This window comes from Aquarana catesbeiana, linkage group LG06, assembly GCF_042186555.1.
Source record: "Aquarana catesbeiana isolate 2022-GZ linkage group LG06, ASM4218655v1, whole genome shotgun sequence".
Taxonomy (NCBI): domain Eukaryota; kingdom Metazoa; phylum Chordata; class Amphibia; order Anura; family Ranidae; genus Aquarana; species Aquarana catesbeiana.
The window spans coordinates 186,903,206-186,930,934 of NC_133329.1; the positions used below are offsets into that span (position 1 = coordinate 186,903,206).

Below are 27,729 nucleotides of genomic sequence, written 5' to 3' on the forward strand. Positions count from 1 at the left end.
ATCCATACCAGACCCGAAGGGCCTGATATGGAATTTAGAGGGACCCCCTGTTGTAATATGTTGGCCGATTTATGTATAATGTTGTATTGGAGTGCCATGTTGACCAGAAATTCAGTTGAGTTGTCCAAGCCAACTGAATTTTAACATATCAAGGGGACAGCTGAAGACCCTTTGATGTGTTAATCTTATGCAAGTCTACCTAGGTGTGTGAGGTATGGCCTGTTAACCTAATTAAACATTTCAAAGGGTACATTGTTTAAAGGACCATAGAAGAAGTATTTATTGATGGTAATTAGACTTGAGGGGGTGACAATAGGATCAAAGAGTATTTTGGGTTGACCTAGCAGAAACTCCCTCCTAGTGTACTAGTATTTCAGAGAGGACATTCAAGCTGGCATTCAGTCAGTCTTGTCTGTGTATGACTATGAAGGCGCAGACCTAGGAAAAATGGGACTCTAAATTATATTTCCTCTGTCGGATTTTTTGTCATCTGTGGACATTGGACCTTGTTCTGTGTTGGAAGTCAATAAAGTGCATCTCTCTGGAAGAATTGGGTTGCTGCAGAAGAGTACTTACATCATCATTATAATAATTACTAATTAATTATCTACATCCACTATACATCATATCACTACACCCCCCACATCCTTTTTTTTAAATCTTGGCTCGGGGTTCCCCTGTAGGGAAATCCCATGGAGTTTTTATCAATGAACTTTTATGTGTATTGTCGGACAGGCAATTCATTAATAGCCGCGAGTAGGTTTAAATGACTTTTTTTCCTTTGAAATGTCATTTTGCTGTCAGACTGTTCTAAACACGGGAAACATGCGCCCCTTTACAGGCATACTATAGACACCTCCCAGGTATGAAATTTAAAGGAATATTACACTTTTATTGTTTCACTTTAGGCATTATTAAAATCACTGCTCCTGAAAAAACGGCTGTTTTTAAAACTTTTTTTTGCTTTGATCCATGTCCCCTGGGGCAGGACCCAGGTCCCCAAACACCTTTTTAGATAACAATAACTTGCATATAAGCCTTTAAAATTAGCACTTTTGATTATTCATGTTCGTGTCCCATAGACTTTAACTGTGTTCGTGTGTTCGAACAAATTTTTTTGCCTGTTCGCATGTTCTGGTGCGAACTGAACAGGGGGTTGTTCGGCTCATCCCTAATGTCCAGCATCATACAACCCACTTCTCCTAAACTCAGATCATCTTGAACCCGCCTCCAGCCTGTGACTGGACAATAGAAGAGAACCAGTGCAGCGATGAGCTCATCTTTCTGTTGCTCTGCTCTATCCTCCTATCAGCATTTTTCTTGTCAACTGATGGGTTCCTTGTGCAACTTGTAATAGGGTTTTGATCTCTTTTTCGGGAGGTCCTGCCCAGGTGTTGCAAGGGAGCACTGTACACCCATCATTCCTGTTTACCAGGTAGTACATAAGGTCATACATTTCCCCCGCTGGTAATTAGGATGATGCACCAAGAAGAGTTCTGCTCAAGGGATGTTACAAGGGACGGTTGAAGAAACATGTTGGTTTTGTTGCTGCAATGTTGGACCTCTGTATGTTGGCTATGTCTTGAACATTCTCAAGAACAACCTGAGCAGGGCCCTCCTAACCCTCGTCTCCTCTTATAGCTGTACTTTCTCTCTTTATATTGTAAAGCGTTGTGCAAACGGTTGGCAAAAATCCTGTATAACATTAACCCAGTATACCATCTTCTGATCTTCTGGACATTCTTATCCTTTAGAGTTCTCTTGAGGATCTTGTGCAGGAAAGAGTGAGGTGGGCACCTGTTGGATTGACTCAGTGTGGCTTTGTAGACTAGTCTGGCTCTCTCAAGCCGGAAGCTGTAAGCTCCTTACTTTCCCAGGTCTCTGTGCCTGATAGTTGGCCCTGTTTGAGTGGGATAGTTTATCCTTGGTTGGGAACCTGAGGGGCTCCAGCTAGAATGTTCTGAAGGATGAGACTAGACAGTTCTGGGGGCCGCTGGGTGGTCCAGAGGTCTTGAGTTCCTGCAGAAGAAGAGTCTTGTTTGAGTGGGATAGTATATCCCTGGTTGGGAACCTGAGGAGCTCTAGCTAGACTGTTCTGGAGGCTGCTGGATGGTCCTGAGATCTTGAGTTCCTCCAGAAGAAGAGTCCTGAGTTCAGCCCTGAACAAAGTTATTATGGAAATGTACAAAGGTGCCTAGTGTTATCTGCTCTGCAGAAGGTTGGCCCCCCACCCCCACCCCCCGGGTCACATCACGACCCACATACTTCTTCCTTTCACACCTCAGCTCTGCTGTACAGGAACTACAAGAGGCAAATAACAGGTCAGATTCAGTTTAAGCTGTGGATACCCTGTAATTATACCTGTTTGTCTAAATAAAAAGATGCACAATAGTGATTAATTGTGTATGTGATTTCGCGCAAAAACTTCTGGGTGAATAATGCTGTTTCATAAAGATGCACAACTAATATAATTCCTCAAAGTGTAGAACCACAATAGATAAAAGTGTAAATATAAGTGAATGTCCTTCAATGATATAAAGAACATAAAAGAACATAAAGGTGACTTCAGTGCTACTCAAATAGCATAAATAAAGTGTGACTATTAAGGTGAACATGCGTTGATAGGTGATCTGGTGACTTTTCGTGGCGTTGGATGCCCACTAGGGGCTCCCAGAACTCTCACCTCGATGACACAATAAAAGTGCCTGTGTACATCCTTTGGGTCTGTGCTCCACTGGTTCACATGAGCTGCTCCTCACAGCATTGCTGCAAAACAGTTTCTTTCTACTCACCGTTTTTGGTATGTGAGGATCTGGAAGTCTTCCAACTCTGCCCCACATCCAAACCTCCACCATATGTAAGACTGCGGTGATCAGACTCAAGTGATAGGTGCGTTTCCACCTTTCTTGACGGAACAGAACGCCAGCACAGGACTGGACCAGAAAGAGCACAGACCCAAAGGATGTACACAGGCACTTTTATTGTGTCATCGAGGTGAGAGTTCTGGGAGCCCCTAGTGGGCATCCAACGTCACGAAAAGTCACCAGATCACCTATCAACGCATGTTCACCTTAATAGTCACACTTTATTTATGCTATTTGAGTAGCACTGAAGTCACCTTTATGTTCTTTTATGTTCTTTATATCATTGAAGGACATTCACTTATATTTACACTTTTATCTATTGTGGTTCTACACTTTGAGGAATTATATTAGTTGTGCATCTTTATGAAACAGCATTATTCACCCAGAAGTTTTTGCGCGAAATCACATACACAATTAATCACTATTGTGCATCTTTTTAGTTTGTTAGTAGTGAGTGGTGTTCACTATTTTTTGATTTTGCAGCATCACTTTTATTTTTACACGGTTGTACTATAGTAGCGCAGAAGTCCATCCTAGGATTTTTTATATATTTGTCTAAATAGTTTGCATGCTAAGGGGATTTTCATGACATTTCAGTAAAACCTTGGTTTGAGAGCGTTTTGCAAGACAAGCAAAATTCTTAAACAAATTTTGACTTGATATACAAGCGATGTCTTGATATACAAGTAGCATCATGTCACAACTGAGTATAAAACACAACAGAAGCGCCTCTAAGTGTAGCAATATGGTTACATTTAATGAAGGTACAACATTTAGCCAGTCACATGGTTGATGATTAAAACAGCCACATCTAAGTATGCAGGCATCAAGGAGTAAAGCTGTCCACATAGACCGTCCTCCTCACTGCAATTGACGTCATCCCTTCCACGCTGCACTCATCGCCTCACTTTCAGATCGCTCTACTGCAGGGTAGTCTTCCCGGTCACGATTGCAGACTGACAGCGGTAAAAGACGGTGGTGTGGGGGATGGTCTATGTGGACAGCTTTACCCCGCATGTCTGCATATTTAGATGTGCCTTTTTTAATCATCAACCATCTGAGTTGCTAAATGTTGTATCTTCATTAAATGTAACCATATTGCTACACTTAGAGGCGCCTCTCTTCTCTTTAATACTCTGTAGCTCCTGCTGGATTTTGCTTCTAATCCCCTTGTTGGAGGCTTCCATTTGTGGATGGACATTTTATGGTTACACAGCATATCACATTGCTAGAATCTGAAGGATTTAATAAATAAATGGTTGTGGAACGAATCATCTGAGTTTCCATTATTTCTTATGGGGAAATTTGCTTTGATATACAAGTGCTTTGGACTACAAGCATGTTTCCGGAACGAATAATGCTCGCAATCCAAGATTTTACTGTACCTATCTTTTTTTAAGCTTTAAGTGATATTGTTGAGTTGTCTTCTCTATAGTACATTGCTGTTTATTTTGTAGAACTGAGCTTGGATCCATAAGGGATCATTGCAATCCCACTGTGGATTACCAAGCAACTAATTGGAGCCGAGTCATTTACGGTTAAATCTATTTTTATTATTTTAGGAAATAACATACACTATATTGTCAAAAGTTTTGGGTTGCCTGCCTTTACATGCACATAAACTTTATTGGCATTCCTGTCTTAGTCTGTAGGGTTCAATATTGAGTTGGCCCAGCCTTTGCAGCTACAACAGCTTCAACTCTTCCGGGAAGGCTGTCCACAAGGTTTTTGGAGTGTGTCTATGGGAACGTTTGTAAGGTTGGCACTGATGTTGGATGAGAAGGCCTGGCTGACAGTCTCCGCTCTAATTTATCCCAAAGGAATTCTATCGGGTTGAGGTGCAGGCCAGTCAAGTTCCTCCACCCCACACTCGCTCATCCATGTCTTTATGGACCTTGCTTTGTGCACTGGTGCACAGTCATGTTGGAACAGGAAGGGGCCATCCCCAAATTGTTCCCACAAAGTTGGGATCATGAAATTGTTCAAAATGTCTTGCTAGGCTGATGCCTTAAGACTTACCTTTTTTGAAATTAAGGGGCCAAGCCCGTCCCCTGAAAAACAACCCCACACCATAATCCCCCCTCCACCAAATGATTTGGACCAGTCCATAAAGCAAGGTTCATAAAGACATGGATGAGCGAGTTTGGGGTGGAGGAACTTGACTGGCCTGCACAGAGTCCTGACTTAAACCCGATAGAACACCTTTGGCATGAATTAGAGTGGAGACTGAGTCAGGCCTTCTCGTCTGACAAGACTGGGATGTCATTAAAGTTAATGTGCATGTAAAGACAGGCACCCCAATACTTCTGTCAATTTAGTGTGGTTTACCCCTCAAATATCACCTTGCATATACTCCTTCATCACTAGGCCATTTTTTGGTTTTAAGTGCTGTGATGGTGATGGGAGCCCCCCAATCACATCAGAAGTACCCTCTTCACATCCAAAGCCCCCCTTCACATCAAAGGTCCCCCATCATGTCAGAAGCCCTCCTTACATCAGAAGTTCCACCATCACAAGAGAGCCCCCCAATCACATCAGATGTACCTTCCTCACATCTGAAGCCCCCCTCCACATCAGAGGTCCCTCCATCACATTAGAAGCCCCCTTTCACATCAGAGGTTCCACATCACATGGGAGCCCCTCAATCACATCAGAGGTACCCTCCTCACATCCGAATCTAGGGTGGCTTCACATGGGAGCCCCCCAATCACATCAGAGGTACACTTCTCACATCCAAAGCCCCCCTATACATCAGAGGTCCCTCTATCGCATTGAAAGCCCCCTTTCACATCTGAGGTTCCACTATCACATGGGAGCCCCTCAATCACTTTAGAGATTTTCCATCACATCAGAAGCCCCCCTTACACTAGAGGTTCCACTATCACATGGGAGCCCCCCAATCAAATCAGATGTCCCCCCATCACATTAGAAGCCCCCTTTCACATCAGAGGTTCCATCACAACATCAGAAGTCCCCTTACATCAAAGGTTCCACATCACATGGGAGCCCCTCCCATTTAAATCAGAGGTCCCCTTTATATGCGAAACCCCCTCCACATCAGAGGTCCACCCATCACATCAGAAACCCCCTTTACACATCAGAGCTGCCCCTTCATGTTAGAGTCTTGTCATCACGTCAGAGCCCTACATAGCATCAGATTTCTCCCTTCACATCAAATGTCCCCCTTTCACATCAGAGTCCTCCCGTCACATCAATGTCCCCTCTATACATCACAGGCCCCTCATCACCACTGAGTCCCCTCATCATAGTGTCAGAAACCCCCATAACATCAGAGTCTCCCCTAAACACAAAAGCCCCCATAACCGAGTCTCTGCCATCACATTAGAGCACCAGGGTTCCTCTAGAGGTTGCTAGGGGTTCCTTGAGTAATAAGCAATTCTTGCTTCTCAGGTACTGTAAGTTCCCACTGACACCATTGATCTTGTTAGCTATCTGTAAGGCTGGGTTCACACCCATGTGAATTGGATACGGTTTTCCACGCATCCAGTTCGCATAGCAGGAGAATGTGACTGGCTCTCTATAGAGCCGGTTCACATCTCTCCACAGCAGGTCTGGTGCGATTTGCTGGAAAAACGTGTGCCTTTTTTGGTCCGTTTCAGGTCCGAATTCAGCCCAAAATTCAGACTGAATTCGAACCTGAAACGGTGAACCAGCACGCACCGGACCCCTGCTGTGCGACGGATCCGGCTATGGTGTGAACCCAGCCTCGGGGGGGGAATGTTTCCCAATGACCACAAGTGTGAGGAGCATTCTCACTGACCATCACATTAATGTATCATAAGTTGTAGATATAGGAATTATTAGCAGGGGTACCCTGAGACCGGAAAGTTGTTTTTAGGGCTCCTCTGTGTTGAAAAGGTTGAGAAAGGCTGCATTAGAGTCTCCCTATCACATCAAAATCCCCCAACACCACAAAGTGGCCCCCCAAATTTTATATATAAATATTTACAAAAATGTGAAGGGTGCACTCACTATTGTGAGATACTGTATACTGTGTTAAACGTGCTGTAACACACGTTTTTTACCAGTGTTTGCATGGTGGATGGCATGGTTTGTTTGAGCTCTCTGAGCTCCAGGTCTCTAGTCACACAAACAGTTCTTAAATGAATCAAGGGATTGACCGATCGGATCCATTTGACACAGGCTTTATATGCTTAGATAAATGGTACCCGAGCCTCGCAAAGAAGACTCAAGATCCTGCAAGGTTTTGCTTGTAATGCGGCCTCTGGACCCTGCAAAGTGGAATCCTGGACACCACAGTGCTAAGGCATTCCTGCAGGGTGCTGTACTGGTCCAAGGGAGTGGACCCTAAACATGAAAGGGGTTCCCAGTCCTTAAAGGTCCTAAAGTGACAGGAACCTGCCATGATGGGTGAAGTTTGGGCTCTTAGTTTCTAAGCTGCCCTGTTCCTGGCCGGGTAAGTGAAACCCCTTCACTTATTATTGTGGGGTATCCCAGTGATTGTAACAATCAGTCAAGCTAGCTAGAGGCTGGACACCTGTGTGCAGTGACCAGATGGGGGAGTTTTGGGCTATCTGTGGGTGTTTGCAAAGTGTACCTTTTTTGCTTGTGTCTGGCTGTTTTTTTACCTGTATGATGCTTCACCCTTTATCACCAAAGATGAACTGTCCTAGCCGGGTTAGAGCACAGGATTGCTGGCATGATTGCCTCCATCCCGCAGGTTGGCAGGAAGCATGACAGATTCCCCTCCCCGGAGTCTCCTAGTCTGGATCAGGAATGGGTTGAGGATGGGGAAGAGCTTAAAGCTCAGGGCTATGTGGAGGGCCCGACAGATGAGTTTGCTTCCGAGCAATCTGGACAAGAAGATATCCAGTTGATGTCTGCCTCTCAGATGTAGAGGCTTTTGATCCTGACCTTGACCAAAATGGTTCATTCTGCCTTTAAGTTGCAGAGGTGAATGAGCCCCCCTGGTCCTCTTTGAGATCCTTTTCAGGCTGCACAGGCTTTCCCTCTACACCCCCTGTTGGAACAGGTGGTGTATGCTGATTGGGAACATCCTGACAGGATTTTTGTTCCTCCTAGGAAATTTTCCCTTTTACATCCCATGCATGAAAAGTTCATAAAAAAATGTAGATACAGCAGTCTCTTCCTTAAACAAGAACTTAATTTGTCCGGTAGATAACGCACAGGGCCTAAAGGACCCTGTTGACAAGAAATTGGAGTCATTATTAAAGTCTTCCTTTTCTTTGGCCAGTTCAGCTGTTCAGCCAGCTGTTGCAGCAATTGGTATCTGCCAGTCCGTAAAGGATCAGGTTAAACGGCCTGATAGGCCTAACCAGGAGGTTGATACGCCTGAAAGTAAGACAGATATTTCTCAAACGCTGTGTTTTGCTATTGATGCCTTAAAGGATTCAATACAGCAGGTTTCTCGTTTGGCTCTCTCGTCTGTACATTTGGGCAGACTCTTGTGGCTTAAGAACTGGTCAGCCGAGCTTCCTTGTAAAAAGTTATTGGCAGGTTTCTCTTTTTATGGGGAACGTTTATTTGGTGATCATTTGGACAAATATATCTAAAAGATTTCCCGAGGGAAGAGCTCTCTACTTCCTGTGAAGAAAAGCACCAGACGTCCCTCGTTTAAAACCTGAGGGACTGCTTCCTCTAATGTCTCAGTGTCAAGGCGGTTCTGCCACCAACAGGGCACTAGGGCCAGGGGCAAGCCGCAGGGCCAGGACCAGAAGAAGCCCTGGGTCCAAAATTCTTCTAAACCCAGCACCAAGCCCTCCTTTTGAAGGGATGCCCCCACTCCATCGAGTGGGGGCAAGGCTGCTGCACTTTGCGGACATTTGGAGAACAATAATTCAGGACGAGTGGCTCACCTCAATTATATCTCGCGGTTATAAGCTGGAGTTGTGGGGGTTCCCCCTCAGAGGTTATTAAGATCCAACGTTCCCTCGGATCCTCCAAAAGGAAACTTATTGCTTCAGGCACTACATCATTTAGTGCATGTAGAGGTTCCAGTATCCGAAAGGGGCACAGGGTTTTACTCAAACCTGTTTACGGTTCAGAAACCAAACGGGGACACAAGGCCCATTTTGGACCTAAGATCCCTGAACATGTATCTACTGATACAGTCCTTTCGGATGGAGTCTGTCCACCCAGTAGTAGCCTCAGCCTCACTCCAGAGGGAAGACTTTCTAGCCTCTATTGATATAAAAGATGCATATTTACACATACCTATCTTTCATCCCCATTAGAGGTTCCTAAGTTTTGAAGTAGAGGAACATCATTTTCAGTTTGTGGCTCTACTCTTCAGGCTTGCTACAGCTCCCTGGGTGTTCACAAAGGTCCTAGCACCAGTACTGGGTCTTTTAAGGGCAAAAGGGATCCTAGTGCTTTGGTATCTCGACAACCTCCTGCTCAGAGATCACTCATTACAGGCTCTAGAACAGAGCATAATATGCACAGTGTCGTATTTAAAAAGCTTAGGCTGGATCATAAATACCGAAAAGTCAGCCTTGAAACCAGCTCAAAGTCTAAAGTATTTAGGCCTGATCCTAGATACGGTTCAAGCAAGAATATTCTTGCCACCTGTAAGGGTCTGTGCCCTGAAGGTTCAGGTGCATCAGATAAGGGGCACCAGACAACCCTCCATTCGGCCCTGTATGAGTCTTCTAGGGAGGATGGTATCCTCCTTCGAGGCAGTGCCCTATGCCCAGTTCCATTCCAGGCCTTTACAACAAGACATCTTGTTGGCCTGGAACAGAAGAGGAAAAGCCCTGGATTATCCAATGTTCTTATCTCCTCAGGCACGCTTAAGCTTAAACTGGTGGTTGCAGGATCAGAACCTGCGAAAAGGAAAATCCTTTTTCCAGGTAACTTGGAGAGTACTGACTACATATGCCAGTCTCTCAGGCTGGGGAGTGACTCTAAAAAGGGCTCGCAGCTCAGGGGAAATAGTCAGAGACAGAACAGATCCTGCCCATCAACGTCCTGGAATTAGGGGCAGTACGTCTGGCCCTACGGTCCTGTACGGTGGAGCTTCTGGACTGCCCTATCAGGGTTCAGTCCGACAATGCCACTACAGTGGCCTATATAAACCACCAAGGTGGTACCAGGAGTCGTTCAGCTCTGAAGGAGGTGAACCACATACTAGCCTGAGCTGAGGGACATGTGCCGATTATATCAGCAGTCAATATCCCGGGAGTAGAGAACTGGAAGGCAGATTATCTCAGCCACCAGCAGATCTTCCCAGGGGAATGGTCCCTACACCCAGGGGTGTTCCAGGAAATTTGACAGAGTTGGAGATGGCCAGAGGTCGACCTATTGGCATCCAGTTTCAACAACAAGCTACAGCAATTTGTGTTCCGAACAAGGCGTTCTCTGGCAATCGGAGCAGATGCTCTGATAGTTCCATGGAGCCAGTACTCCCAGGTTTATGCTTTTCCTCCAATCCCTCTCCTTCCACATTTGTTGCATAGGATTTGGAAAGAGGGTGTTCCAGTCATTCTGGTGGCACCAGCCTGGCCCAGAAGGCCCTGGTTCCCAGAGATTGTGAGACTGACAATAGGCGGGCCATGGATGCTTCCACGCCGATCCCGATCTACTGTCTCAAGTCCTATATTCCACTACAATTTACAGTCTCTAAATTTGACAGCATGGCTATTAAAGCCAGGGTGCTGAAGGACCGTGGCATCTTGGGACCAGTAGTGTCTACCCTAGTGAATGCTAGAAAAGCTGACACTAGGAAAATGTATCAAAGGGCTGGAAGACTTATATTGCTTGGTGGGAAGCCAGAAAATGGCATCCGTGGAAATACGTGATTGGGAGAATTCTCTCTTTTCTACAGTCAGCTGTGGAAATCAAATTGGCCTTGAGTACAATCAGGGGTCAAGTTTTGGCCCTATCAGTATTCTTCCAAAGGCCTTTAGCCTCCCATTCACTGATCCAAACCTTTATGCAGGGGGTAACTCGCTTGCTTCCCCCCCCCCCATTAGGTCACGATGTGTCCTTGGAACTTGAACTTGGTGTTGTCAGTGTTACAGAAACAACCATTTGAACCTATTAAGGAAATTCCATTAGATTTGCTGTCACGCAAGCTAGCCTTGCTGATGGCCATCACCTTGACTAGAAGGGTGTCAGAGTTGGCGGACCTTTCGTCCATTGAACCATACTTGATCCTTCACCACGATAGGGTCATATTACGACCTGTTCCATCCTTTTTGCCAAAAGTGGTGTCAGCCTTTCATTTAAATCAGGGCATTATTTTGCCTTCTTTTTTCTCTCAGCCTCGCTTGGCAGAAGAGAGACGACTACACTCATTGGACATTGTCTGGGCAGTCAAGGTTTTAGCTGTCAAGATCTACGGAGATCCAAGGATCAGACTGCTGTTTTGTTTTACACCACCGATTGGTCTACAAAGTATCACTGCCCACCTATACCTTGTTCACCACCACTGCGCCTCGGAGTATACACAAAATTATTTTATGTAGAGTGTTGATGCAGATACCTAACTATAGCTGCCACTTTATATGAAAAATTAAACAAAGTGTTTTCTTCTGTAACGTGTACAATTAGAGAAGATTCCTTTTTTGTTTTACCAAAAGGACCCAAGAAGAGGCAGGCAACTTCCAATGCTTCCATTGCCAATTGGGTCCATCAATTGATCATTCAGGCCTACGGTATGAAACATAAAGCTCCTCCCTTTAGGGTGAGAGCTCATTCTACCAGGGGTGTAGGAACCTCCTGGGCTTTTCGCCATCAGGTATCTGTGGCTCAGATTTGTAAAGCTGCTAGCTGGTCTTCAGTGCATGCGTTCACAAAATTTTATCAACTGGATGTTCGAGCAACCAAGGATTCGACTTTTGCTCGCAGTGTACTGCGGGCTGCCGTATAAGTTCTGATGGCTATTGTTAGGCAGGGTGTCTCCCTCCCCTCAAGGCTATTGCTCTGGGACGTCCCAGTAGGTATTGAATATTAGCCTGACTCTGTGTTCCATGATGTATGAAAAAGAAAATAGTATTTTTTCGTCATACTTACCTGTAAAATCCTTTTCTTTGAGTACATCATGGGACAAAGAGATCCTTCCCCTCTTTTTTGAGGATTCAGTGCTTGCAACAAAACTGAAGTGCTTCCTGTGTGGGAGAGGTTATATAGCGGATCACTTCCTGTCTAAAGATGCACGGATATATACTGCATTGAACATGCAGTAATGCATGGATATATACTGCGTTAAACGTGCAGTAATGCACAAATTAATACTGCAGGAAACCTGTCCTAAAAAATTAAACTGACACTAAAGTACAAATGAATGGGCACACTCCACTCACAAAACTGGCACCAATGAAAAAATGAATGGTTACACTGACAATAGAAGCACAATAGCACAATATAGCACACTAACTCACTAGCAACACTGAACAGAGCCCTGTTCTATCTCTCTCCATGCCAATATGACACTGCAAATGGCCGCTATGGGGAGAATATTTTTATAGTGTGGGGCGGGACTAAGAGCAATGAGTCATGATTGGATACAGTCTTCATTACTTTCTCCAATCATATCTCTGACAGTGCTCTGTGACCTAATTGGGCAAAGCTTTCATTGCTTCAGCTAATCAGGGCTTCCAATGCACTGTGCAGCAACGCAAACGAGCAAACAGCCAATGTTCGGCCCAAACTCATGCTTGGGCCGAACCATTCTCCCAACTCTACTGGTGAATATACCTCAAAATGGTTCAAATGTGCAACAAAATGTAAAATACAAATCCACCCTCTCTCAATGTGCTACATAAGTGAGGAAGAGAAAGAAAGAGAGAGAGAGACTCCAAGATGGCGCCACCACCCAGGCCTTGTGCTCTCCTGCCTCATACACTGACCTCCCTCATGCAGATTCAGAGGACCAAAGCTATAGTTTGCCACCCACCACTCTCCTCTCACTAGCCCAGTGTCCCAGAGCCCAACTTTAGCCAGGATGCAGATGTATTCTCACCAGGCCGAGACCACAACAAGTACAGAGATAAAGCCAGAGCACACTCCCTTGCATCTGTAATCCTCCATGGCTGCTTTTCCCTACATCAGGACAGCCTGTCCTGGACACTATGAAAGATATGCTCTTGTCACTGCAATCTTCTCCTATGGCTATTTTCTCCTCCCTTATTCACAAGTTTTCATCTAAAATGCAGCAAATGGGAGACAGAGACAAAACAAATCGGAGGAATGCACTGATACAATAATTTATTTAGTCGATGCATACTGTATATGGAACAGAAGAATGACACTATGTGGATAAAAGCAAAATTGGTAGATCTTGAAGATCGCTCACACCGCAATAATATTAAAATGCATGGTGCTAAATTACTGGCAAAATTATGCCAGTAATTTGTTTTCTGCCCTGCTGTCTGAATTATCACCGATTAGCTTACTATCGACCACATTCATAGGATCCCCAAACCACGGCACATTGAGGACCCAGTCCCCAGAGATGTCCTGAAAAGGGTCCACGTTTATCCAGTTAAAGAGCTAAATCTGTCTAAAGCAAGGGCACTTACTACCCTTCTAGCACCACATGCAGATGTCCACATCTCTGCAGATTTGTCACAATGCACGCTGCAAATGAGAAGACAACTGAAAACATTATCTAAGGCTCTCAATAATCATAAACTAACCTACAAGTGGCGTCACCCAGCTATTATATTGGTCACCCGCAATGGCGTCTCCCATGTCATCTCTTCCATTGAAAGCGGAATGAAACTCCTTAATTCTTGAGGAATTATCCCAGAGATCCCAAGAGACCCAAAGCCACCTCACCATGAACAGTATCATCATGGGAATTACAAATCCAAATATAAATCAGTGTCCCAGCCTTATTTCTTTTCAGCTTCAGCTTAAACCTCCGGTCCGGCCTTACGCTCAACTACGTATAGTGTTTGAACTTTTCCCCCAAGATTGGTCAGCATCTCTCAGAGTTTTAAATTGCTGACTTTTGTGTTCTGTTTTTTCTTTGTTTGTTCTTCTCATTAGGATACAGCTTATGGTACCTATTCAGATCCCTAATCATAAATCTCATTCAGTGAGTAACTCTGCTTTTCTTCACACCATTTATCAGTTAGACGCACAGTTTCGCTACACCACTCCTGGAAGCTCTTCATTGAGGAACGACTACCGGTCTACTCTTGTCCTCCTTCAGTTCAACTTACCTGAGGTTTGCAACTGTAAGTTGTTGTTTTACAGCACACAACCTTCCATTTTCAAGTCATGGCATTATTCTCTTCTTGAACGGAAAAAGCTTGATCCACCCGGCTAAACGAGCCTCTATGTGTAAAACAGCCCTATCGCTCAAATGTGATGTTCTTTGCATCCAAGAAACTCACTTTGATCAAGCCACAGAACTTCCAATTGCAAAAACTTCCCTCACATATTTAAAGCCTGCTACACACGGAAACAGAGAGGAGGGCTCAAATCCATGCAGTACACTGTCACATTCCAATTACACCATTTCATTGTAGATCCAGAAGGACATTACATTCTTTTTCTATGTACCATTGACACCACACAATATATGATTGTTTCCCTCTATGCTCCAAACCAACGTGAAATGACCTTCCTCAAAAAGTCTTTAAGATGGCAAAGGACCTCCAGTAGGGACATCTCCTTTTGTGTGGGGACTTAAATTTAGTTCCGGATAATAAGATGGATACCTCCCCTGGCCCTAAGAGACACAAATCTCCTTTAAGCAAGTTTATAAATTTTAACTACCTGTATGATGTGTGAAGGTGTTGTCTTGCTAGTGAACAAGATTGTATGCACCTATCCCCATGTTCGGACGCCTACTCACGTATTGACATTTTCCTAACTGACAAATGGTTACTTCAGAACATATCTGCCTCAACCATCCACACTGTCACTTGGTCAGATCATGCCCCTATTAGCATCAACTTATTCAGCAAACCATCTCATCCCCACACATGCATGTGGTGGACCAATAACTATCTCCTGCAGGACACCACGAATGCTGCATCCCTTTGTAGGCATCTTGATAATTTTTTTTCCCTCAACTCCAACTTAGTGATCGACCCAGCAACAGCGTGGACTGCTCATGAAGCCATCTTTAGGGGTATTTTTATTCAATTAGGGTCTCATGCAAAGAAAAAGAGGATGCAGCGGTTAGATGAACTTACTACAGCTATAACAGCTTCAGAATCCCTAAACAAAACAAATCCCTCACCATACCTCCAATCTAAGATATTCTAATTACGACAAACTCAGATCCTTACTGCTGGAGCCTTTTAAAAAAGCTCACAGAAAATTCAAGGCTAAAGCATACTCCATAGGCAACAAAGCTCGGAAAGCTATGGCTTTGTGAATTAAAGGGCAATGCCTTAAATCTAAAATTCATCACCTCTATCATCCAACTACTGATGAAAAAAAATCTCAAACCCCAATTCACCAGGGATGCATTTAGTCTATACTGCAGTGGTCTATATAATATTTGCAATGAGAAGGGAACCCACCAACCCTCTCAAGAGGAAATCCTGGCTTTCCTTAACCACATTGAACTTCCCTCCTTATACCAGCAGCAACTTTCTTAACTTAATAATCCCTTCACTACTTCTGAATTCACACAGGTAATCAACAACCTACCTAACTCCAAATCTCCAGGGCTGGATAGGTTCACTGGCGAATACTACAAAAAATGTTAACATATCCTAGCACCTCTTCTTTGTAAAGTCTACAACAATGCTGCCACCTATTCTTCTTTCTCTTCGGAAATGTTAAGTGCACTTGTGGTAACTATTCCGAAACCAAGTAAAGAACCCACATCTCCCAAAAACTTCTGCCCATTTGCCCTACTCAAAATTGATCTAAACATCTATGTGAAACTTGTGGTGAAAAGATTGCTTGATATTCTCCCTCAGATGCTACAAGACGAGTGATTAATGTCATCCATCATGCAGAAACCTCTAGAACACCTTCTCTGCTCCTTTCTCTGGATGAAGAGAAGGCGTTCAACAGGGTACACTGGAATTACCTCTCCTCGGTGCTAAACAAATTTGGATTCCAGGGCCAAATTTTCAAAGCCATAATGGCTATTCTACACCATCAGCACGTGTCTACACATCCGACAGTCTCTCATCTCCCTTCCAAATTTCCTTCAATGGAACAAGACAAGGATGCCCTCTTCCCCCCCTCAATCTTTAAAGTGGTTGTAAAGTAAGAAGGCTTTTTTATCTTAATGCATTCTATGCATTAAGATTAAAAAAACCTTCTGTGTGCAGCAGCCCCCCTCAGCCCCCTAATGCTTACCTGAGCCCCATCTTGATCCAGCAATGTCTACGAGTGCCTCGGCCATCCGGGGCTCTCCCTCCTGATTAGCTGAGACACAGCAGCAGCGCCATTGGCTCCCGCTGCTGCCAAAGTCACTTAGTCAATGAGGGGAGAGAGAAGGGGAGCCTCGGGTGCCCATATTTGGCCAGAGACATATTTGTGATGTCATTCCACACGAGCAGGCTGTTGTTGACCGCCGCCGTGTGTATTAGTTTGTTTTCAACGCTGATTTTTAAATCTCCCTAATCGTAAGTGTAATCTGTAATTTTTAATAAATGCTTTTTAAACATATTGCACTACAAGAATTTCCTCTTTTTCTCACACATATGGGAAGTAACTGGAAACTGACCCCTTATTATGGATTCACCCATATGATTGTCAGTGAAACAGACACCTTTCCCAGCCTGGCCGCTGAGCCCTTTAGATTAAATCAAGTGAGTGTGATCTCTATAATTTGAGATCCATGATCTCTGGTAAGCTGCTTGTATATGTGATGAAGGGAATTGTTTATTTTCAATCTTCCTTTAGTAGGTTTTCACTCAAAATTTTTATAAAAACAATAATTAATTGCCAATGTATAACAACTGAACATATCCATCTTTACATCATATCTAATATACAAAAAAGAAAAAAAAAATCCTATAGTAATATTTTAATATGCCTATCCATTAATTAGCATACAAGCTCAATCGTTATCGCTTCCTTTCTACCTTCCCTATTACAACCGCATTCATACAACCAGCCAGTCCTAATAAATAAATAAATAAATAAATAAACTTAAACCCCAAATTCCTGTTCCTTACATTTATATAAATTCTAACATTTCTCTTGATGACCGAAACTCATCCCATTTTTGCCAGATTTCTGGCATATGGCTTGTTATAAACCCCTCTTCTCTTATCTGTTTTTCCATGTACTGAATTTCGTTCATTTCACATATGCATTCCGCTATTGTTGGGCTTCTTATTTCTTTCCAATTTCTTGCTATTATTGTTCTGGCTGCAAATGTCATGTGGTGGATAATATCTTTTTTAATTGTTTTTAATGATTTTGATGTTAAAGATAATAACGAGGTTTCCATGCTTGAACCCTTCTCTACTCCCGATACTTTACCATAAATTTCGAATATCTTGTTCCAGAATCCTCTCACCAGACGACATCCACACCATATGTGTTCCATCGTTCCTTTTTCTAGTTTACATCTCCAGCATAAATCTGTATTTTCTTTGTTTATTAAATTTAAGGCTACTGGACTTCTATACCATCTCATTGCAATTTTATAATTTCTTTCCTGATATCTGTTTGCTATAGTTGTTCTATGTATAATTTCAAAGATTTTTTCCCATTCTTCCTCTGATAAAGAATTTCCCATTTCAGCTTCCCACTTCTTAATGCTAGTTATCTCTCTAAGAGGGCCAGAAGGAAGTAGTTCATCATATATCTTCGATAGTTTTTTAATTGGGACTTGTTGTTCAACTAGTATTTTTTCAAATTTGGTTAACGGTCTGTTTATCTTGGATAATTTTATCCGTATTTGCTGGTATTGTAACCATTTATTCTTATTTTCCAATCCTATTTCCCGCAGCTCGGGTAGCCTCCCTTTCTTGAGTACTTGTACCAATCTTGCATGTTCGGTTTTATTCCATTTCAAATAATTTGCAACCCCCATAGCTAGAGGGAATTCAGGATTGAAAAACAATGGGGTCATAGGACCAATCATTGTGGAGAGATTCCCCCCTTTCACTACAGCATCCCAAATTTTTAATGTAGCGTTTACAAAAAGTGTTAAATCGTTTTTTTTTCGGTATTAAATGAGGTTTTATCCATGGAAGGGCTTTTAATTGAGGTCCTATTATTGCTTCTTCCAAACTGACCCATTGCTTTGTTTCTTTATTGTGATACCAATCTATTATGCTGGTCAATGATGCTGCCTGTAGATATTTTACAAAATCCGGTAGCGCGAGTCCCCCATTTCCCTTTTTTCTAATTAGATTTTCTCTTTTTATCCAATGTATTTTATGAGCCCAAATAAAATCCATCATGGCCCTTCTTAGTTCCATCATCATTTTCTTTGGAGAATCTAATGGCTGTTTGAAAAGTATATAGTATTTTTGGTAGTATATCCATTTTTATTATAGTGATTCTACCTGTCCATGAGTACCTTAGTTTATCATATTTCTGTAATAATTTAATAGCTTATCAGATTGTCTCCTCATAGTTAAGCCCTTGTAATAATTTCATATCTTTTGTTATAAAAACTCCTAAGTATTTAATTGCATTTTGCTTCCATTTAAATGGAAAATCCTTTTGCAGAAGTGAATGTATTTTTTCATTTAATGATACGTTCAGCATTTCTGATTTGTCATAATTAACTTTGAAATGGCTTAATTCCCCAAATCTTTTAAATTCTTTCATTAAATTTGGAATAATTGTAATGGGGTTAGTTATGTATATTAATAAATCGTCTGCATATGCGGCAATCTTATATTCTTTATCCTTCACCTTTATCCCTTTGATATCTCTGTTATCTCTAATTGCCGTAATCAGATGCTCCATTACCATTACAAACAACAGAGGGGAAGGGGGCATGTTTGGGTGGCGGTTCTCTGTGCGTACTCCACCAATGTGCAAGTCTTTATGATGTTATCCTTAGTTTCTCTGCCCTTCGTAAACCCCGCTTGGTCTAACTTTATATAATTGGGTAAGATTGGTGTTAGTTTATTCGCTATGATTTTAGAATATAGCCTTATATCAATATTAGTTAGGGAGATGGGTCGATAATTCTTACATAATGTATGATCTTTCTCTGGTTTTGGGATTAAAGTAATATGAGCCTCTATACTTTGTGGTACAAAACCTTGTGTGTTAGATATAGAATTATATGTTTTCTTCAGGATGGGAATGATTATATCTTGAAAGTTCTTATAAAATCTAGTAGTGTACCCATCAGGTCCTGGGCTTTTTCCTGGAACCAATTCAGCAATCGCTTGTTGGATTTCCTCTATTGAGATGTCTTTTTCCAGGGCCTCAACTATTTCCTTAGGGAATCTCGGCAAGGCTGTCTTCTCAACATATTTTTTAATCTCCTCCCTTTTCTTTTCTTCTTCCTTATTCCCTCGGTGTGTTTTAATATTATATAAATTAGAATAGTATGTATGGAATTATTTTAGTATTTCTTTTGGGTCGTATGTCATAGTCATAGTTCAGTCATAGTTAGTAAGGTTGAATAAAGACACCAGTCCATCCAGTTCAACCTGAGTGAGTGTGGGTGCATATCTACAAACATCCCTATTTATTTAAGGAACCCATATAGCGCTGCCAATTCACACAGCACTCCACACATACATCGTACACCCACATTGGTCCCTACCCTCAAGAAGCCCACAATCCAAGGTCCCCAACTCACATTCATATACTAGGGACAATTTTTTTGAACAGAAGCCAATTAACCTACCAGCATGTCTTTGGAGTGTGGGAGGAAACCTGAGTACCCGGAGGAAACCCACGCAGGCACAGGGAGAACATGCAAACTCCAGGCAGGTAGTGTCGTGGTTGGGATTTGAACCAGCGACCCTTTTTACTGCTAGGCGAGAGTGCTACCCACCACACCACTGTGCTGTCAAATTGTCATTTCCCCATTTGACTTTAATATTTTTATCATAGAAGTTGAGGGTTGTTGACCGTTTAATATTTTAGCCAATATTTTCCCATGCTTATTTCCGTATTGGTACCAGTGTGCTTTGTTTTTGTCCCTTATCCTAAGAGATTCCTCATCTAATCTTTAACTTTTTAATTTTATTTTAACTAACGTGTTAAGATCTTGTTTATGTTCTTTATCCAGTTTCGCTATTTCCGTTATTAATTGAGATTTTTTTTGTTCCTTTCCTTCTTTTAATCTTGAGCCATGCTTGATGAACGTCCCCCTTAGTACGCATTTTAATGTTTCCCATTGCATGGGAATTGATGTTTCATCATTCTCATGGACTAACAAAAATTCCCTTATGGTTTTATGTATATCCTCTACGCCTTCTCTATCTTTAAGAAGGTTATCATTTAATCTCCAATTTCCCTTTGTTTTAGCACATTCTATTACTTTAATTTACAGATATAGCGGTGCATGGTCTGACCATAAGAACCCCCCTATGTCTGATGATGGAGTCATTTTCATTCCAGATTGGTTAATAAAGAAGTAATCTATCCTGTGATAAGAATCATGTACATTTGAGTAAAATGAATAATTCTTATCCGTTTGATGTTGGGCCCTCCAGATATCAACCAGTTGGTACTTCACTAATAGCTCTTTAAATTTCTCTATTTGGTTATTATTTCTCTGAGTGTGGGTATTGGTTGTATCCATTTTTATATCCATAATGAAATTAAAATCCCCTCCCACAATCACTGTACCTTCTGCTTTTTCCATCATATTATTTAAGGCCCTTATTCCATTCTTGATTTAATTGTAATTTGGTAAGTATAAGTTAAGAAATGCGATAGATACCCCTCTTGATTTAGAGTAAAAAAATGTGTCATGTACCCAACTATTGTAGTTTAGGTTGTTAAGTTTCAGAATGTGATTTGAACGAAAGTGTGTCTCTTGAAACAAGATAATGTCTATTTTTTGTTTATTAAATGAGTTTAGAATTTGGTTTCTTTTAGTAGGAGAGTTAAGGCCTCTTACATTGTAGGAACAGAACTTAACCTCGCCCATAAAAAAAAGGAAGAAAAAAACAAAAAACACAAAACAAAACTCCCTAAACACTCACACACACAACTCTCAATCTATCCTATGTCTATTTGACTTATATGAAGTCTATCTTACTAACTAAAGTAAGTTCCCTATAGCGGGGGGAATCAGAAACCGGTGACCAAGATTTGTTGCCCGATCGTTAGCCCCATGCTGCAATTTGAATGCTGATTTTTTACTTTTACATACCATTTTCTTTATTTCTTTTTCTATTTTCTTCTCTTCCGCTATTCTTCCAGCGTATTACTAATCCTCCCTTGCTATACCCTCTATTTACTCTCTATCCTCCCCCCCACCCCCCAAAAGCGTCAAAGGATATCACCCAAAACCAGGAGAGACAGGGAGGGAAAGCGGGGGAGCCGGGGGGGGGGAACTTCAAGACATCCATAACGCATATCTATATTACTTCTTATGCTACATCATATTTATCCATGATTTTTTATTCCATTTTCATTATCATGTGGATGTGGAGGAGAGAAAAAAAAAAATCTTACCCTTTCTTTTTTTTTTTTTTTGTCCTACCCATATCTATTACATCTTGTGTTTCATTTTATATCCTATTATTCCGAAGAAAAAAAAAAAAAAAAACCCTTTCCTTGTGTCACACCAATATCGATTACATCATGTGTTTCGTTTTTTATCCTATTATTCAATAACACAAGAAAAAAAAAAAACCCTTTCCTTGTGTCACAACCATATCTATTAAATCTTGTGTTTCACTTTTTATCCTATTATTACATAACACAAAAAAAAAAACACACCCCTTTCCTTGTGTCACCCCCATATCTATTACATCGTGTGTTTCGTGTTATATCCTGTTAATCCGTATCACACAAAGAGAGAAAAAAAAAAAAGGGTTCCCCTCCCTCTCTCTTTCCCTCTTCTTCTCCTCTTTTTTGTCACACCCATATTGTATTATTCCATAATGTACCCGAAATAAAAAAAAAAAACCTTTCCTTGTGTCACACCTGTATCTATTACATCTTATGTTTCGTTTTATATCCTGTTATTCCATAACACAAAAAAAAACAGCCCCATCCTAATTTTTTCTCTTCTCTACCTTCCCTCACTATATTATTTAATCCTACTTATTTGTTCAATATACATTTATATAATTATATCGGTTTCCCCCCCCTACCCACCCCCCACAAGTCCGCTCATATCTTTCTAAATGTTTTCATATATGAAACAGGCCAGTCTGGCAGTTCTATTTCTGGAATCTTAAGAACTGCTAAAAATTCCGGTAAGTCCTCCAGGTCTCTAAATGATACAATAGGTCCCTCTCTTTGAGCTTGTAGTTGAAATGGAAACTTCCATCTATATTGAAGCCTATTCCTTATTAGTTACTCCACCAGGGGCTTTAATGCCCTTCTACGGTCCAATGTGAATTTTGATAAATCTTGAAAAAATAATAATGGGGGGGCAGGAGGCGGAGCCTAGCGGAGCAGACATGCATTGTTAGAGCTCCACACCGCTGAGGAGAGGAGAGAAGAGAAGGACAAAGCGGAGCCTGCAGACTCAAAAGGTATCCATTTGAACCTTTTTGCCCCTGGGAACAAACTGTGAAAGTTTGGGCAGGAAATATGGTACTGGGAGGAAACCGTGGCAGAAATAAAAATCACCTCACAAAGAGCTCACAGGCACTCACTGCAGCTGAAGCAGCTCCAGTCACCTCACAAGATACAGCATCAGGGCGCTCTCACAGACAGAAAATGTCACAGCAAGACTCTCCATTTGAGTCAGATACAGAACAAATCCTCTCACAAACTTCTCCACAAGCCTCCTCAGTATCCCCAGTAATATTATTACAATTTGAAAAGATGCTTCATAAGGCTTTAAAACAAACCTCAGACCAAATAACAAAAAGCCTAACCAAAGAAATAAGAGAGCTGGGAAACCGCACCGCAGCCTTAGAAATAATAATGGATGAAATTGAAATTACAACCCAAGAAAATATAACAGAATTGGAACAATTAAAAAAAGAGAATTTAATACTTCAAACTAAGCTCGAAGATTACGAAAATAGAGCCAGACGTTCAAACTTGCGCATAAGGGGAATACCTGAAACTGTGACAGACCTGCAATCTACTATTACTGCTCTATTACAAGAACTAAAGCCAGATATCCCTATTGAACGTTTAGAACTGGACAGAGTACACAGAGCCCTCACAGCCAAAAAGAAAGATGGACCCCCACGTGATATAATCACAAAATTTCATTATTACAGAACGAAAGAACAAATACTAATTGCTGCAAGAGAAAAAAAGGAACTTAATTTTCAAGGACACAATTATCAAATTTTTGCTGACCTATCCCAACTTACTATTACTAAAAGACAATCCATGAAACCCCAACTAATGGAACTGCAACGCCACAACATTATGTATCAATGGGGCTTCCCCTTTTCAGTCAGATTTAACTACCAAGGTACAATTTACAGAAGCAGATCAGCAGATGAACTACAACAAACCCTTTTAAAATTAAATCTGACAGAACCCACAAGCAGCAACACTCCCACACGCAGAAGAATGGCATCATCTTCACCTTCAGGCAGCACCCAGAAAATTTCAGAACAAAATGGGAATCATCATTCTCACAAAAGAGGCCGTTATGCCACATCATCCATGGACCAAGAAGATTCAATGGACTGACATCCTAATTCCTGATATCTCTTCATTTATTATACTAAGAGATGGTTCTCTATAAAAAACCTGTATTTATAACTGAATGTAACTGCATTCTGATAGTCACACACTGTGTGGGATCATGTTACATTCCAGTTATATTTCTTATTACTTCTGATTCATATAGCCTTAGAATATATAAGTGAAATAAGGAAATTCTTTTCAGTTATATATTATCAGGTAATAACAATAGATTTATTACTTTTTAGGACAAATATGTTCAATAATCCAGAAGTAATGGAAGCTTTTTCTTTCTTTTCTTAAAACAAATATATTATTACCTAACTAGTTCCTAGAATTATGTTTTTGTTTATTCTAATCTGAAGCAATACAACCTCAATTTTATGAGTTAACATATCTAAACAGTTACATATGAATAAAATATGTAATTGTTTACTCTAAAAGGGTTAAAATCCCAAAATAATTCAAACTATCTTCATCAATACCAAAGTTATTAACAGTACCTTTCTAACTGAATTATTTAGCCTAGGGCAAGACTAACCATATACAACCACCCTGGAATAAATAATTTCAACAAAAACTATATTCTGCACTCCAATTAATGAAACATCATTTTGATGTCTTTTGACATAGCACTTCTCTCCTGTAAGCGGAAGATCTGTGTACCCCCATTAGCCCTCCTCATTCTCCCAACCATATTATGTGGGAGTGTGACGAAGGCACTTATTCCCCTGAGAGAGATATTTATTCTCTTTCACGGGTAAATTGTGATTACTTGCTAAAAATAATTTATACAATGTATCATCTAATCTCATATGTTTTTTGTTTACTCTTTACTCCAGAATTCACTGGTTTCTTTTCTATCTATTCATCTCTTCAGTCCACACAGGTTGATCTGCGCAGTCAGCTCTGCATAACAAAAAGTAAGTCAAAACTATTTGATCTATTGCCATGGCACCACTGAATATACTTTCCCTGAATGTTCAGGGAATAAATGTCCCTCAAAAAAGGACCAAAGCCTTCCGTACTTTCCATAACAAGAAGGCTCACATAGTATGCCTCCAAGAAACACACTTCACCAAAGATTCTACTCCAAAATATATTTCTCCTTTTTATCAACAAATTTACACGGCTTCTGCCTGTACCAAGCAAAGGGGAACTCTAATTGCATTTCACCGATCCACACCATTCACCTTATCAGAAATTAAAGACCCAGAAGGTAGATACCTGATACTCATGGGTTATATAATGGATACAACAATCACGGTGATTTCCTACTACGCTCCTAACAAACAACCTACACCATTCCTCTCACATATATTACAAGTGATTAATACACACAAAATAGGAACAGTGATAATGTGTGGGGATTCGAACCAGGTCCTCCTCCCATTTCTAGATAAATCACCTTTTACACCATCCAAAATAACCTCTAGATTACCTTTTTCTCAACTTCTTTCCAAATACAATCTGGTAGATTCATGGAGAGAAAGTAACCCAATGAAAAAGAAATTCACTTATTTCTCGCACCCTCATCAAACTTTCACCAGAATAGATCATATTTTTCTAACAATAGGAATGATACCAGAAATTATTGCATCAGATATAATTCCGATTCCGTGGTCTGACCATAATGCAGTATACACTACTATAGCCTCAGCCATACCAAAAGCTCATGACCCAACGTGGTACTTACCGGACATAATGCTCAAACACCCACTACATCAGATGGCCATTGAACAAGCTTTAAAGGAATACATATCAATTAATAATATAACAGACATCTCCCCAATAACACTGTGGGAAGCTCATAAGCCTGTCTTGCGTGGTACAATACAAAGACAAATGGCACTATTTAAACGGGAACGCAAAAATCTAGCAAAAAAACTAGAACTCAATTTTAATGCAGCCTACATATCATTTCAAGATAATCCATCTCAGAGTACAAAATCTCATCTGGAAAAATCTAGATTGGAATACGATCTATTTCTCACTGAGTCAGTTGATAAATCCCTCAAACGCTCCAAACACAATTTCTACATGAATACAAACAAACCAGGTACATATTTGGCTCGGGCATTAAATTCAACTAACAAATCTTTCAAACCAATACGTTTGAAATTATCAAAAAATGTTTACACTTGTAATCCAGTTAAAATAGTCCATAAATTTCACTCACATCTCGCAACTTTATACAAGACAAACAATGAATTTAATCCTACAGAGGCTGAATCCTTCTTCTCAAAAATAACCTTACCTGAGTTATCTCAGAATCAAAAAAGCAGTTTGGATGAGCCTATAACTATAGATGAAGTTGCTAACGCCATAAAAGACCTAAAACTTAACAAAAGACCAGGCCCAGACGGCTACTCGGCTTTATACTATAAAACATTCTCAGAAATACTCTCTCCCATTCTCACTGAAACTTTTAACAAACTTCTAGATGGACATTCTTTTCGGCAAGAAACACTAATGGCAATTGTTTGTATGATCCCAAAACCCCTTTCTGATGATACTTCCTGTGTGAATTATCGGCCTATCTCTCTGTTAAACCTCGATATTAAATTATTAGCAAAAATAATAGCAAAACGCCTCAATAGCATTATAGGAAAATTAATACATAGAGATCAAGTAGGCTTCATACCAAATAGACAGGCAAGCGATAATATACGCAGGGCAGTGTTATTGGCACATATTGCTAAAAAACGGAAAATCCCTTTATGTTTTCTATCTCTCGATATTAAGAGGGCATTTGACACAGTATCCTGGCAATATATGCAATATTCATTACAAAAATGGGGTTTTGGACCCCACTTTTTAACATGGATCAAAGCATTATATAATAAACCCAAAGCCTATATAAAATATGCTGGATACAAATCTGAAGCCTTTAATATCGAAAGAGGTACCCGACAGGGTTGCCCATTATCTCCCTTATTATTTGCCCTTATACTCGAACCCATGGCCCAATACATCAGAACAAACCAAACTATAACTGGCATTGAAGTAGGAGGTATTACACACAAATTATGTATATTTGCAGACGATATATTACTTTTTCTATCATCACCACAGGTCTCTGGTCCTAACTTAATACCAGCTCTTGATGGATTTGCAGCCCTATCCGGCCTTATGATTAATCCTAAGAAATGCCTAGTGCTTAATATTTCACTCACAAACATGGAATTGATCCCGGCTAGGGCTGCACTCCCATTCACATGGGCAGAAAAATCAATCCCATATCTTGGAATTCATTTAACAGCATCTCATTCTGACTTATTCTCAACCAATTATCCTCCTGTATTAGGACAGATCACAAATCTAATAAAACAATGGTCGCAACTTCCTTTATCCTGGATGGGGAAGATTAATGCAATCAAAATGACTATTCTACCCAAATTGCTTTATCTATTCAGAGTCCTCCCTATTCCAATTCCTTCCTATTTTTTGGGAATAGTACAAAAAAGAGCAACTTCGTTTATATGGGGCTCTTCTAAACCACGTATACCTATACACACACTACATCTTCCCAAAAATAAAGGAGGCCTGGGATACCCTAATTTTACTAACTACTACAGAGCAGCACATTTGGCCAGTCTGTCCAAATACCATGCAAAACAGGAAATCCCATTATGGGTATTTATAGAGGCTTCAGAAAATGACCCTCTATTAATATCAAATTTATTATGGCTTGATCCTAAAGACCGCTTTAAAATTCATAATCCCATAACTAAACACTTCTTATCTCTCTGGGATAAACTAAAAACCAAATATCAGTTACAATCTCCACACAATCCTCTCCTTTCTTTTATCAGAAATCCGGCCTTTTATCCGGCATGGATCTACCCAAATTCTTTTAAAGCTTGGACAACATCAGGCATTCAGACACTAAATGACTTCATAGCATCTAAATCATTCCTTTCATTCCCATCGCTTAGAGAAAAATATGATCTACCAAATTCTGAGATATTTAGATATCTCCAAATCAAAAATTTCTATACACCATTCCTAAAGGGGGATACACCATTATCCCAATTATCCATTTTTGAATCAATCTGTACAAAAGATCCATTTGCTAAAGGTACAATTTCATCACTTTATAATCAATTATATGGAGTAGCAAATCTTAATAGACCCTCTTACGTTCAGAGGTGGGAGGAGGACCTGGGACGAA

At 40.9% G+C, this 27,729-nt stretch overlaps 1 protein-coding gene across 3 annotated transcripts in view; it reads right to left on the reverse strand.

Moving 5' to 3' along the window:
- Positions 1-27,729, reverse strand: part of SNX29 (sorting nexin 29) — a 2,112,233-nt gene that overhangs the window by 409,215 nt on the left and 1,675,289 nt on the right. The window lies entirely within an intron of this gene.